Source organism: Pantherophis guttatus, chromosome 15 (genome assembly GCF_059756535.1).
Source record: "Pantherophis guttatus breed Tessera chromosome 15, ASM5975653v1, whole genome shotgun sequence".
Classification (NCBI taxonomy): Eukaryota; Metazoa; Chordata; class Lepidosauria; order Squamata; family Colubridae; genus Pantherophis; species Pantherophis guttatus.
Window position 1 is genome coordinate 19,675,355 of NC_142077.1, and position 12,824 is coordinate 19,688,178.

The following is a 12,824-nucleotide window of genomic DNA, read 5'->3' on the forward strand; positions in this document are numbered from 1 at the left end:
CACCCCACAGAGAGCAAAGTGAGGGCCATCCAAGGCGCGCCCACCCCCAAGTCAAAAGCTGAGCTACAGGCCTTCTTGGGCCTACTCAATTTCTATATGATGTTTTTGAAACAAAAAGCCACCGTTGCGGAGCCTCTGCACAGGCTCCTGGGAAAAAACGTTCTGTGGGTTTGGGGCAAGCGAGAAGCGACCGCTTTCAATGCAGTAAAGAGACTTTTATCCGAGGTTAGTTTCCTCATTCAGTACAATGCTGAACTACCTCTGGTGTTAGTCTGTGATGCTTCCCCCTTTGGCGTTGGCGCAGTTTTAGGCCATAGACTGCCGAATGGGTTAGAGGCGCCCATCGCCTTTTACTCTCGCACTCTGTCTAGTGCTGAACGGAACTATAGCCAGCTAGATAGGGAGGCACTAGCGGCTGTAGCGGGGGTCAAAAAATTTCACAAGTATTTGTTTGGCCGCACTTTTGAACTCATTACTGACCACCAGCCTCTTTTGGGACTTTTGGCTGGAGATAAACCGACCCCGGCGGCCCTCTCCCCCCGGATGACCAGATGGTCCATATTTTTAGCCGCATACTCGTACAAACTGCTCCACTGACCAGGCAAAACTTTAGGACATGCTGACGCCCTCAGCCGATGTCCTCTACCGGAACTATTGGACAACCTGACCCCGGAAGCCCCGGTTTTACTGCTAGACATTGTTTCCCCGGGCCCCATTTCTTCAAACGAGGTGGCGAGGGCTTCTGCCAGAGACTCTGTTTTGCGCACAGTAATAGGCTGGGTAACGAGGGGTTGGCCTACCAAGGTGGACGGTGGTGACTTCCAATTGTATTTCAACAAGAAAAATGAACTGTCAATGTTGGGGGGTTGCTTGTTGCGGGGTGACAGGGTGGTCATTCCTTCGCGATTAAGGCACAGGGTCCTTGAAATGTTGCACGAGGGTCACCCCGGGGTGGTTTGCATGAAAGGCCTAGCTCATAGCTATGTTTGGTGGCCGCATCTCGACCAAGATGTCACTGAGTGGGTAGGGAAGTGTAGGCCCTGCCAGGAGTCCCGCCCAGATCCCCCCATTGCGCCCGTTCGGGAGTGGGAGAAACCAAAAGGACCGTGGGGGAGGATTCACATAGATTTCGCTGGCCCATTCCATGGCCAAAACTTTCTAATAATCGTAGATGTATATTCTAAGTGGCTCGAAATTGCCCTAATGCCATCGACCACTTCTGAGGCCGTAATCAAAGTACTCAGAAAAATTTTCACAACACATGGGTTGCCGGACACTCTGGTGTCCGACAATGGGCCCCAATTCACGGCAACTCAATTCGAAGGCTACCTAGCCGAACTAGGCATTAGACATGCACTATCCGCTCCTTTTCATCCGGCTTCTAATGGCCTTACTGAACGATTTGTAAGAACGGCCAAAGAAGCCCTCTCCCGACTCGATGCTGGGGACTGGCAGGCTAGAATAGACGAGTTCCTAGCAGTACAGCATGCCACCCTGTGCCCCACTTCGGGCCGCAGTCCGGCCGAACTTTTAATAGGCCGAAAGCTACGATGCGTTCTAGACAGACTGCATCCTAACTACTCCTCTGATAGTTTCACCGGGGAAGGGGGAGGACTAAGACACTTTGAAGTAGGTTCACTAGTCTTTGCTAGAAGCTACACTAATGGACCACTATGGGTAGAAGGAACCATCGTAGGAATTACTGGTCCAAAGTCATACACAGTAGATATTGGGCATGGTAAAATCTGAAGGAGACATATAGATCAATTACGAAAACGTTTACCTAACGAAACACCATGTCCTAACTACCCAAGTCTCTCCGACACAGCTACCTCAAGCCCGAGTAAGCCGGAATACTTATCTGGCAACCCTGAGTTCCAGCGCCACCCCAGCGAGCCGACACTCCCAGCTGGAGATAGCCACACCTCCGGAGAAATCCAGGAGGTTCCATTGGCGGAGCCGGGAGAGACGGGAGGTCCCTCCGACCGGCTTGACGCCTTGCCAACAACTGAACTGCACAGGTCAACCAGGATTAAGACACGCCCTGGTCACCTGCGTGATTTTGTATGTAAATATGTAAATAGATAGAATAAGTGCCTTCTGGGAAGGGAGGGGTGTTGTGTATGTATCTATTTTGTGCGGGAAATTCAAATGCATAGTGAATCCTGATTGGTTCTTGGTCACCTCTGGAAAGTATATAAAGAGGGCTGTTGCCTGTGAGTTTTTGCTGAAGTCTCACCCTGAATTAAAGAGCTGTTGTTGCTAGCCTGCTTGTGTCTCTCGTTATTCCCGCGCCACAACAGTATTCTTCATTGCTTTTTCAGATCAGTCATGAAATTGCTTCAGAGGCTCTAAGTGATAAAAGTCAATTCCCCTTTTTTCACAAAATGTTCCCCAAAGAAGGATTCCAGTACTCAGCAATTGTCCAGCTGCTCCTCCATTTCAGATGGACCCTGATTGGCCTCTTTGCTTCAGACACAGAGAAGGGAGAGAATTTCATGAGGATTTTTCCTCCTATGCTTGTCAGGAGAGGAATTTTTGTGGTTATATCACAACTGTTCTCAACAACTGGATATACAACAGCCCTCAGGGATTCCCTCTCTAAGTGGAGACAAGTCAACGTCTTTGTTCACTTCATAGAAAATGAGTTCATTTGGGGCAGAATTCTTCCTTTCCATTTGACATTTATGCGTCTACCAGGACTCATTGAAGGGAAAGTCTGGATCCTCACAAATTTTTTATTGTATCCAATGAGCAATCATAGACTTCTCAAATACATCCATAGTATTTGGAACTTTGATTATCTGTTTTAAAAAAGGCCAAGGGATTTTGCCTTTGAACGCAATTTCTTTGTGGAAGGAAAGTTTCAAGATCTTTATTTCCGTTGTTCTCTTTCAAAGAACGTCTTTTCTGTCAAAGGCCGCAGAAGATGCACCCGGAAAGCCCCACTGGAGACCCAGAAGAAAAGGAACAGAATCTGGGCCCCAAATGACTATCAATATTACAGTGTGATGAAGACTCTGGCCCAGGCCTTGAATGCTGCTTATTCCTCCAGATCGAGGAGGAGAAACAAGGAGGGAGGAAAGAGTTTGGTGTCTTCAAGGCTGCAGCCGTGGCAGGTATGGGGGTCCCGATATGGATCCATTAATCTGAGATCCTTTGGAGGAGGAATCCAGAGGAGAAGGAGGGGAACCAACTCAACAGATCTGGCCAATTCAATTGCTCAGGGAATAACGGTTCCAAAGAGTAGTTACCATGGCATTTTGATATTAAACTCTGCTAATTTGAAAATGCTGTGTTCTTTTTTGAAATGAATTCCTGTATTTGTGGGTTTGTGATGAGGATGGTGGAATTTCCCCTTTGTTCCGTCCCCACTGCAGGTGGGTCTGTGTGCAGCTCAACCGGCAGCTCAACCCCCCTCTTCTCCTCCAGTGAAAGGGAGCCTGGGGTGGATCTGGGTGTTTCATTGGGAGAAAAGGGCACGGAGAAACTGAGGAAATGCAAAGAGTGAGAATCAAATATAAATAGGAGATAGGCAGCATTAACTAACAGCCAACAAAGAAGCAGGGACGGAGGCACAATAGATACATGTTGTGGCATGACAACCTCTATAAATTTGGAGGAGACCCTGAGACCATCTAGCCCAGTGGTTCTCAACCTTCCTAATGCCGCGACCCTTTAATACAGTTCCTCATGTTGTGGTGACCCCCAAACAGGGGTGGGTTCTACATTTTTTTTACTACCGGTTCTGTGGGCGTGGCTTATTTTGTGGGCGTGGCTTGGAGGTCATGTGACTGGGTGGGCGTGGCTAGCTGGTCATGTGACTGGGTGGCCATGGCTATGTGTATAGGGACTACTCAGAGGGCTGAAAAAAGTCATTTCTGACTGGGCCTCGCACTTTTGACTGGTCCTCACACTTATGACCATCCTCACATTTATGCCCATGCAGCATTCTTAACAACCATGTCACTCATTTCACAACTGCTTCTCTTCACCATGGTGATAAGATAGGGCAAAAAGGTAAAATGTGAGGATAGTCGTAAATTCGAGACCTGGTCAAAAGTGCGAGGACCAGTCAAAAATAACTTTTTCAGCCCTCTGAGTAGTCCGTGTGCACAAAAGGACTACCCAGAGGGCTGAAAAAAGTGATTTCTGACAGGTCTTCACACTTTTGACCGGTCTTCGCACTTATGACTGGTCATCATTTATGCCCATTGTAGCATTCTTAACAACCATGTCACTCATTTCACAACTGCTTCTCTTCACCATGTTGACAAGATAGGGCAAAAACGTAAAATGTGAGGACAGTTGTAAGTTCGAGGACTGGTCAAAAGTGCGAGGACCAGTCAGAAATAACTTGCAGCCCTCTGAGTAGTCCATATGCATAAAAGGATACAGCAATAGAGAGGGATGAAGGAAGGGAAGGGAGATTAGAGTAGGAGTGAGGGTAAGAGAGGGAGGAAGAGAGGAGGAGAAGGAGAAAGGAAGAGGAAGTAGGGAGGAGAAGAAGGGCAGGAAGAGAAAGTAAGAAGGAAAGAAAAGAGAGGTGGTAGGTTTGAGGAGAAAAATTGCTGTACAATAAAAAAGATGAAAGGGAAGAAAGCCAACCCCAAACAAATATAAAGATATTAAGATAAAGAATGAATTGTTAAACTTTAAAGAATAAAAGAGAGCAAATATGAATAAATAACAATAATTAGAAACACACATACAAACATACAATGTATTTTCTTTGAACAGAGTATTTGGCCGGTTCACAAATTTAAACAGTGTTTAGTCATTTCAATTAAATTTACAATTTCTATATTTCCTTTTTGCCATATTTATTCCTCGTCTATTTTTGTAAAAAACCAATATTACCCTTCATCCTCATCTCTAATCTTAATCAAATTCAATTTTTCCCTTCTATTCTATATTATATCCCTTCCCATTGTTATCTATTTTTATATCCATCCTCACATTGGTTAATTATGTAATATTACATTTGTTTAATATAAATTCAACATTTTAATATAAATCAATTAGTTATATAACTAATTGATTTATTAATTGAACTACCTTTTTTGTATATTAATCAATATGAACATGAATATTCCAATTATTTCCATGCAATCCAATTTCTTACAAATCAATTAATTATATTTACCAATAATAATAAACCAAATAATTTCCCCCATATATTCCTCCAAACCACAACTTAACCATTTCTGCTTTCAACACAATATACAATTAATAGTATCTCAATTATTACCATTCCCTAGTTAAATAGAGCTTTTTTTCTTTTGTGTTTTAAAATCTTGAACTCTCCTCTTTTTCCCTAAATTTCCCATTGTTTGCACCTACCTTTTTTGGTGAGGAAAAAGAAAAGAAATCTGCCTGCCTAATTTTCCAACGTTGCAGCAACAGCAAAGCCAACAGCCTGCTTTACATTCAGTTTCGTTTTTCAGCATAGCTAGGGGAAAAAATATCTGCTCCAGCAAACAGCAGAGCCCTGAGCAAAACAGCTGAGAGCAAATCAGCTGAGAGTCGGGAGCCGATCTAATCAAGGGCTAATTAGCCTATGCTGAAGCTCCGCGGGCCAATAAAATTACAAAAAAACACCGAACCATTTGTTAAATTGCTGGCTCGCCCGCCCCTCGCCCACCACTATTTATTGGCAATAAATAGTGGTGCGGAGGGGCGGGGCAAGCCAGCAATTTAACAAATGGTTCGGCTGCACCACTGGCTATAGGGCGGCCCTTTGAAGCCCCGCGGCAAGAATTTAAGCAGTTTTTTTTTCCTCTAGCCATCAGCTGGGACTCCGGAGGCAGCAATAGATTGGGAGTGGGCGGAGTAAGCGAATGGCCGGCGATCCAACAGAGCAGAGAGTGAGGGTGAGTGAAGGCGTGGGGGGGGGCGAGAGAGGGCTTTGGCGACCCCTGTGAAATGGCCATTTGACCCCCAAAGGGGTCGCGACCCCCAGGTTGAGAACCACTGATCTAGCCCAACCCATCCTCTCTGCAGGAATCCCAGTTAAAGCTTCTCTGACTGATGGCTGCTCAGTCTTTGCATTCAGATAATCCATGAAGAGGAGACTGAACTTCTCTGCTTTACTGGCTCAGCTCTCAAACAGCTCAAACTTTTATCATATTTTTTCTCTCATTCAGCTAAAATCTCCTCTCTTGTAACTGAATGCATATTTGCATGACTGACACTCTGGAATGATAGTGAGCAGATCTTACGCTCGTGTGTAACGTGTGTCAGTGATTGGAAGAGGGCTGCATCCTCCCTTCTCCAACCGAGAGATTGTGTCAGTTGGAAAAGGGGCTCCCAGACTCCTCCTGATCTTCAGCTCTTCTCCTTGTTCTCTTTCCTCAAGGCTAAGAGCAGCTCCTTTGATCTCTTCCTTGGCTTCATTGTCCTTCCCTGAAGTTCACGCAAAGATTTTTTGTAAATTCTCCTCCAAGCGTGGTGCCTGCAAGGGATTCTGGTTCTTGAGTTGGGGTCTCCCCAAACCACAATATTCACTTTCTGAGATTCTTATGGCTGCATTTGCCTTCTTTCCATGAATATCAACCTGCTGACTCAGATTCTGTTCCCAGTTAACTATGATTTTGAGATCATTTTCACAAACATGCATATCAAGTTTGGTATCCCTCATCTTTCTTCCAGTCCATCATTCATGTTCTTATATGAGACTCTGTTGTTAGTCAAGTCCTGGTTGCTAAAAATCAGATATTTTTCTACTGCTTTTTATTCATGCACCTTTCTCTGTGTGGAAATCATAAATATTGTTTCTGGAAACTTGATATTCCTCTTATTAAATTTTATTTTATTCAAAAGTAAAATGCAAGTTTTGGAAAATAAAACTATTACAAAGATAAAACTAAAAACTACACAAAATATTTTTTAAAAATTGTGCATTATAAGCAGGCAAAAACATGCATATTGTCCCCCCAGTTGAATAAAATACAGCAATAATAGTTTCTCCCCCTTGCAAAATAGGCCCACAATTATAAACTACACATCTATTTGCAACTACTTGACTTGTCATCTATCTGCTGTATATAAAAAACGTAGTTAACAGGCAATCCAACAATAAAGTTAAATTTAAAAACTTCAAAATTGTCTGTTATCTGCTATTGTATTTAACTCACAGAAAATTTGCAGGGGATTCTTATCTACCACAGACCACCACAATCATCATCTCTGATCCATCCAGAATCTGTCCAGGGTTAAAAATCATTGTTTGATTCTTAATAATAATGCATTTCCTTAAAATTTTAATTAGGATCTTTCCCAACAACTGATTTCCATTCCCCAAAGTCACAGCACCTCCTGTAAATTGAAACACGATGACTCTTAAGACTTGTTTTCCAGTTAAGTATGACAAGTCCATTCCCCAATCTTCCTCAATCTCCTTGAAAGAATCCATTTCTTCAGTCATCCATTCTGCCACTTTGAGTCTTCAGGGTCCATGGCCTCTCCAGCCATCTCCAAGCAGCCTGCCTTCAAAACAGACTCCTCCTTCAGGGATGCCAGCAGGAAATTAACTTCCAGTCCATCCATCCAACCCATCGGATTCAACAAGTGTTGCTCGCTTCTGATTATCACCTTTAAGTTGATTTAAAACCATTGTTATTTCATCAAACGTTTTAAGATGACTTTGTATAAATATACAAAAGGATGAAGGCTATTGCTGAGCACATTGTAAGCCGCCCTGAGTCTTCGGAGAAGGGCGGCATATAAATCAAATAAAAAAAAAAAATGAAGTTTCAAATAAGGCTTGTCAGTTGAAAAGCTTGATATTCTTTAAATCAGATCAAATTAGCTTATTCTAAGATCCTATTAATTATTGTATTAATGACAACGTAGAAAAATTGATGAGCAACGGCAAACTGTTATCCATCACCTTCAGGTTTCATAGGAAAGATTTAAAAGGGTTAAAAATTATTTGGGTATCATTCTGAAGACAGTTTTTATCCACTTAGTTATCATATCATCTGCCTCTCAGGTTTCTAATCACATCACACAATTGTTTGTGAGTCTGTCAGATCCGTGAATCTGCCTTTCTTTGGGGGAAGGAGGGGACCCCAGATTACATTTATACTTTACCTTCTACCACTTTCCTCCCCCCATGTATCTTGTATCCTGCAGCCGATTGATTTATAACCTTTAGCCTGGTGCCTAAGTGGCCTGGCATTTTCTCACCTTTTGGGGAGTGTAAGGGGAGGGGGGGCCATGTGTCGGAAGAGGACCCTGGGAAAGTTCCCTTATCACTTTCTCAGAGCTGCAGGTACAATAACATCTTCACACCTGCGGATTGGCTGAATCCCCTCTGGACTGTTGGGAGGGTTTCCACTTTCCTTTATTCTAACTGTATTGCCTGAGGGCCCTCAGAGCCTGCTTTGATTCCGTCCTTCCACCACTCCTTCCCAATAAAAGCTTCCTTTTGAAAGGCCAAGTTTCAAGAGTCTGTACTTTCCTGAATGAGGAGGTGAGGCCGGACCTTACAGAGTCCTTCACTGAAATCCAGTTATGTCACCAGAGTTCCCATAATCTACTTAGGAAGCGTGATGATGTGTGAGAATGACTTTTGGGATGAGGGGAAGAGAGGCTGCCTAGGGAAGGATCAGAGAAGAGGGGAGAATCCTGCAGCTGCATAATGGGAGAGAAAGAAACTCAGAAAGGATCCTGGCTAACTTTTCAGGCTGAGAAAAGAGTTGGTGGGAGATTTGTTCTTTGAAATCTGCAAAATTTTGTTAATGACGCATTACAATCAAGTAGAATTAGCACATCTGGAGGTGTTTTCCGTCAGGATGACCAGGGATAAGATTAGCTTGACAACTTTCTTCTTGATCAACCCATGCTTTCTGGGAATCAACCTCTTGTTTTCAAAGAGTTTATGAATCATCTTTTTTTCCCTCTCTTCATTTTATTTTCATCTGCTCTAGAATGTTCCCTATAATTGAGCAACTGTGTCAATTATATTTTCTCTATATTTTGTCAGTATATGATTGACAAATATTTCTCAAACTTTTTCATTCACTTTTGAAGATAATGGCAGCATTTGTATCCTAATTCAGCATATTTGGAGATTAGACAATTGTAGAAGAAAAATTCAATGTGGGATAAAAAACAAGGTTCTCTGTTTTTCAATTTCCTGGATGTTCCCATTCTAGTTTCATCCCTTTCTGGAGAAGAATGAATTTTGGAATATTTCTGAGAGGAAACTGTACTTGGACCAAAATGGAGAGATAAAAGCAGATCTGGGCATTTGGGGCTTCTTGGTTCTTCCCAAGGAAAATCCCAGGCTAGAGACTCTGGCGTATTTTGAAAGACAGAAACTTTCTATCAACCAAGATACTCTTTCACTGCTAAAGTTGCTCAATAAGGTGAGAGAAATTTTTGTGTCTTTTCTCTGTTTTCCAAAGCCTGAATTCCCATTTCAAGTGGGCAAAGCCTCGAGTCTCCAGGGTGGTTGGCCTTCCATGCCAGGTGGTGTCATCTCATGGAAGCTCTTCAACAAACGGGACCTAAGTGGAGTGGCTTTGCCATGTTTTATGGAAACCTTTCAAGACTAACTTGTCAGAGGTTTCTTTCTCCATCACAGTTTTTACTCTACATTAAAATATCTAATGGAATAAAAGCTTCCTAAGTCTTTTTTCAGTAAACTTTATTATCAGTTTTAATAAGAATATATCATCATATTTTTTAAAAAATCAATTCCATCTCTGTAGACTTTTATTAAATAGAAAAGTCCTTTATTGTAATGTTAAATTCCGAAAACAAAAGGAACTAAATGAAGAATCTGCCAGTTGTTTTACCTCCTGTGTCTGTTTAGGAGTAGTCAGAGGTTTCATATTTACCCCAATGAAGACCAGAGGCTACTTGTCTCCATCCATTTCTACCTCCATTTTCCATGGACGGAGAGTCCTAAGATCTTTTCTTTGGCATTCCTTGTTTTTCTGCTTAGTCTCTGCCTCAGTCCAAATGTGTGGAAAGTTGCCATCCTGGATTTGTCAAGAGGGCTCGAGAAGGAGAGCCAGTTTGCTGCTATGACTGCATTCCTTGTCCGGAGGGGACCTTCTCCACCGAGGAAGGTGGGTCACACTGTGGAAAATGGGAGGCTTTGTGGAACTGGATCCAAATTAAAAAACAGATTGAAGCTCACCTGGTTTTTTATTTTTAACCTGCACAATTTCTTATCTAAACGGAAGTAAATCAAAAAGACTTGGAAGGAGAGGCTGGGAAGAGATGGGTGGAGGGGGTGGCAGACTGGGCAAGCTTTACTAACAGCAGAGGAAACATCTCTTCTTCTTTTTAGTTTGGATATGTGCTACTAAATTCATCTTTCTAGAAACATCTGAGATCTTTGAAACTAGATGAATTGTTATATGTCTGCCTTCTGAAAGGCCTTCAGAAGTTGTGGGAGCTTCATCACTGGAGCTTTCGAGAGGAGACTGGACTGCCATTTGTCAGAAATGGTGTAGGGTCTCTGCTTAGGCAGGGAGGAGTGGACTAGATGACCTATAAGGTCCTCTCCAACTCTGTTAATCTGTAATCTGTATATTGGATCCTCCCCTTGAGGATCACTGAGAAGGTGTCACTGGTCCATAATATGGTGCTGTGGATAGTTATGGGGGGAACTCATTAGACAAATAGTCTGCCAGTCATGTAGATCTGTTCCACTGGTTAATTGTTCTCACTGTTAGGAAATTTCTCCTGAATTCCAGGTCGCTTCCAGATGTTACAAGATACAATTACCCTTTTTCCACCAGATGCTCCCCAAAGAAGGAACGTACCCAGCAATTGTCCAACTGCTGCTCCATTTCAGATGGACCCTGATTGGCCTCTTTGCTTCAGACACAGAAGAGGGACAGAATTTCAATAGGACTTTCCTTCCTGTACTTGACAGGAATGGAATTTGTCTTGATATATCGCAACAATTTTCACCATCTGAACATACAGCCCCCCTCAGGGATGCCCTCTCTAAGTGGAGACAAATCAATGTCTTTGTTTTCCTCATAGAACATGTTTCCCCTTGGACCAGAATTCTTCCTTTCCATTTAACACTTAGGTGTTTGCCAAGACCCATTGAAGGGAGAGTCTGGATCCTCACAAATTTTAAAGACTATACAATAAACAAGCGCAGTCTTCTCAAATCCATCCATAGTATTTGGAAGTTTGGTTATCTGTCAAAAAAAAAAAGGCCAAAAGATGATGCCTTTGAACCCCATTTCTTTGTGGAACCCTTGTCTCCATCCATTTCTACCTCCATTTTCCATGGATGGAGAGTCTAACATCTTTTCTTTGCCATTCCCTTTTTTCTGTTTAGTCCCTGCCTGAGTCTAAATGGAGGAAAATTGTCATTGTGTCGGTTTGCTGCTAGGACAGCGTTCCTTGTCTGGAGGGGATCATCTCCACTCTGGAGGGGTTGCGAAGAGATGGGAGGAGGGGGTGGCAGACTGGGCAAGCTTTACTAATAGCAGATGAAATATCTCTCCTGCTTTTTAGTTTGGACTTAGGAACATCTGAATTCTTTGAAACTTGATGAATTGTTTCAGCTCCACCTTCTGAAAGACCTTTCAATCCACTGTATATTGGATCCTCCCCTTGAGGATCACTGAGAAGGTGTCACTGGTCCATAATCTGGTGCTGTGGTTAGTTATGGGAGGGATCTCATTACACAAATAGTCTGCCAGTCATGTACATCAATCAATCAATCAATAATCAGAACAGAGTTGGAAAGGAGCTTGGAGGTCTTTTAGTCCTACCCCCTGCTCAAGCAGGAGACCTTATGCCATTTCAAAGGTATTTTCTGTAAGATAAAAGGACAGAATATTAAAGAAATATTGCTTTTTTTGCTTTCTCAGATACCGAAAAATGCACCAAGTGCCCAGGTGATAAATACCCAAATAAGGACCGAGTTCAGTGTATCCCCAAAATCATAACCTTCCTGTCTTATGAAGAACATCTGGGCATCATCCTGGTCTCTTTTGCCCTACTCTTGTTCTTAATCACAGACCTTGTTTTAATCATCTTTATTAAATACCGAGAAACTCCCCTTGTCAAAGCCAACAACCGGGACCTCTCCTACATCCTCTTGGTCTCCCTCCTGCTTTGCTTCTTGTCTCCTTCTCTCTTCATTGGTCAACCAAGGAAAGCCACCTGCCTTCTCCGACAAACGGTTTTCAGCATCATCTTCTCAGTTGCCGTTTCTTCTCTCTTGGCCAAAACCATCACTGTGGTGCTGGCCTTCCTGGCCACAAAACCAGGAAACCGAGCGAAGAGATGGTTGGGGAAGAGCTTGGCCAACTCCGTCATCCTTTCTTCTTCTGTTGCCCAAATTCTCATCTGTTCCATCTGGCTGGGAGTTTCTCCCCCCTTCCCTGACTCTGACCTCCACTCCCAGCCTGAAGAGATCATCCTGCAATGCAACGAAGGGGCCGTTGTCATGTTCTACGTCACCCTCAGCTACCTGGGCTTCCTGGCTGCCATCTGCTTCATGGTGGCTTTCCTGGCCAGGAACCTGCCTGGGGCCTTCAATGAAGCCAAGCTGATCACCTTCAGCATGCTGGTCTTCTGCAGTGTCTGGGTGACTTTTGTGCCCACCTACCTGAGCACTAAAGGGAAATTCATGGTGGCTGTGCAGGTCTTCTCCATCTTGGCCTCCAGTGCTGGTCTGCTGGGCTGCATCTTCATCCCCAAGTGCTACATTATCCTTCTGAGGCCAGACCTGAACACAAGGGAACAGCTCACAGCCAGAACAAATGTAAAAACATGAGATATAACACCATTATCATATTGGTAGAATTATTATAGTTTCTTTTATTTGAAAGGAG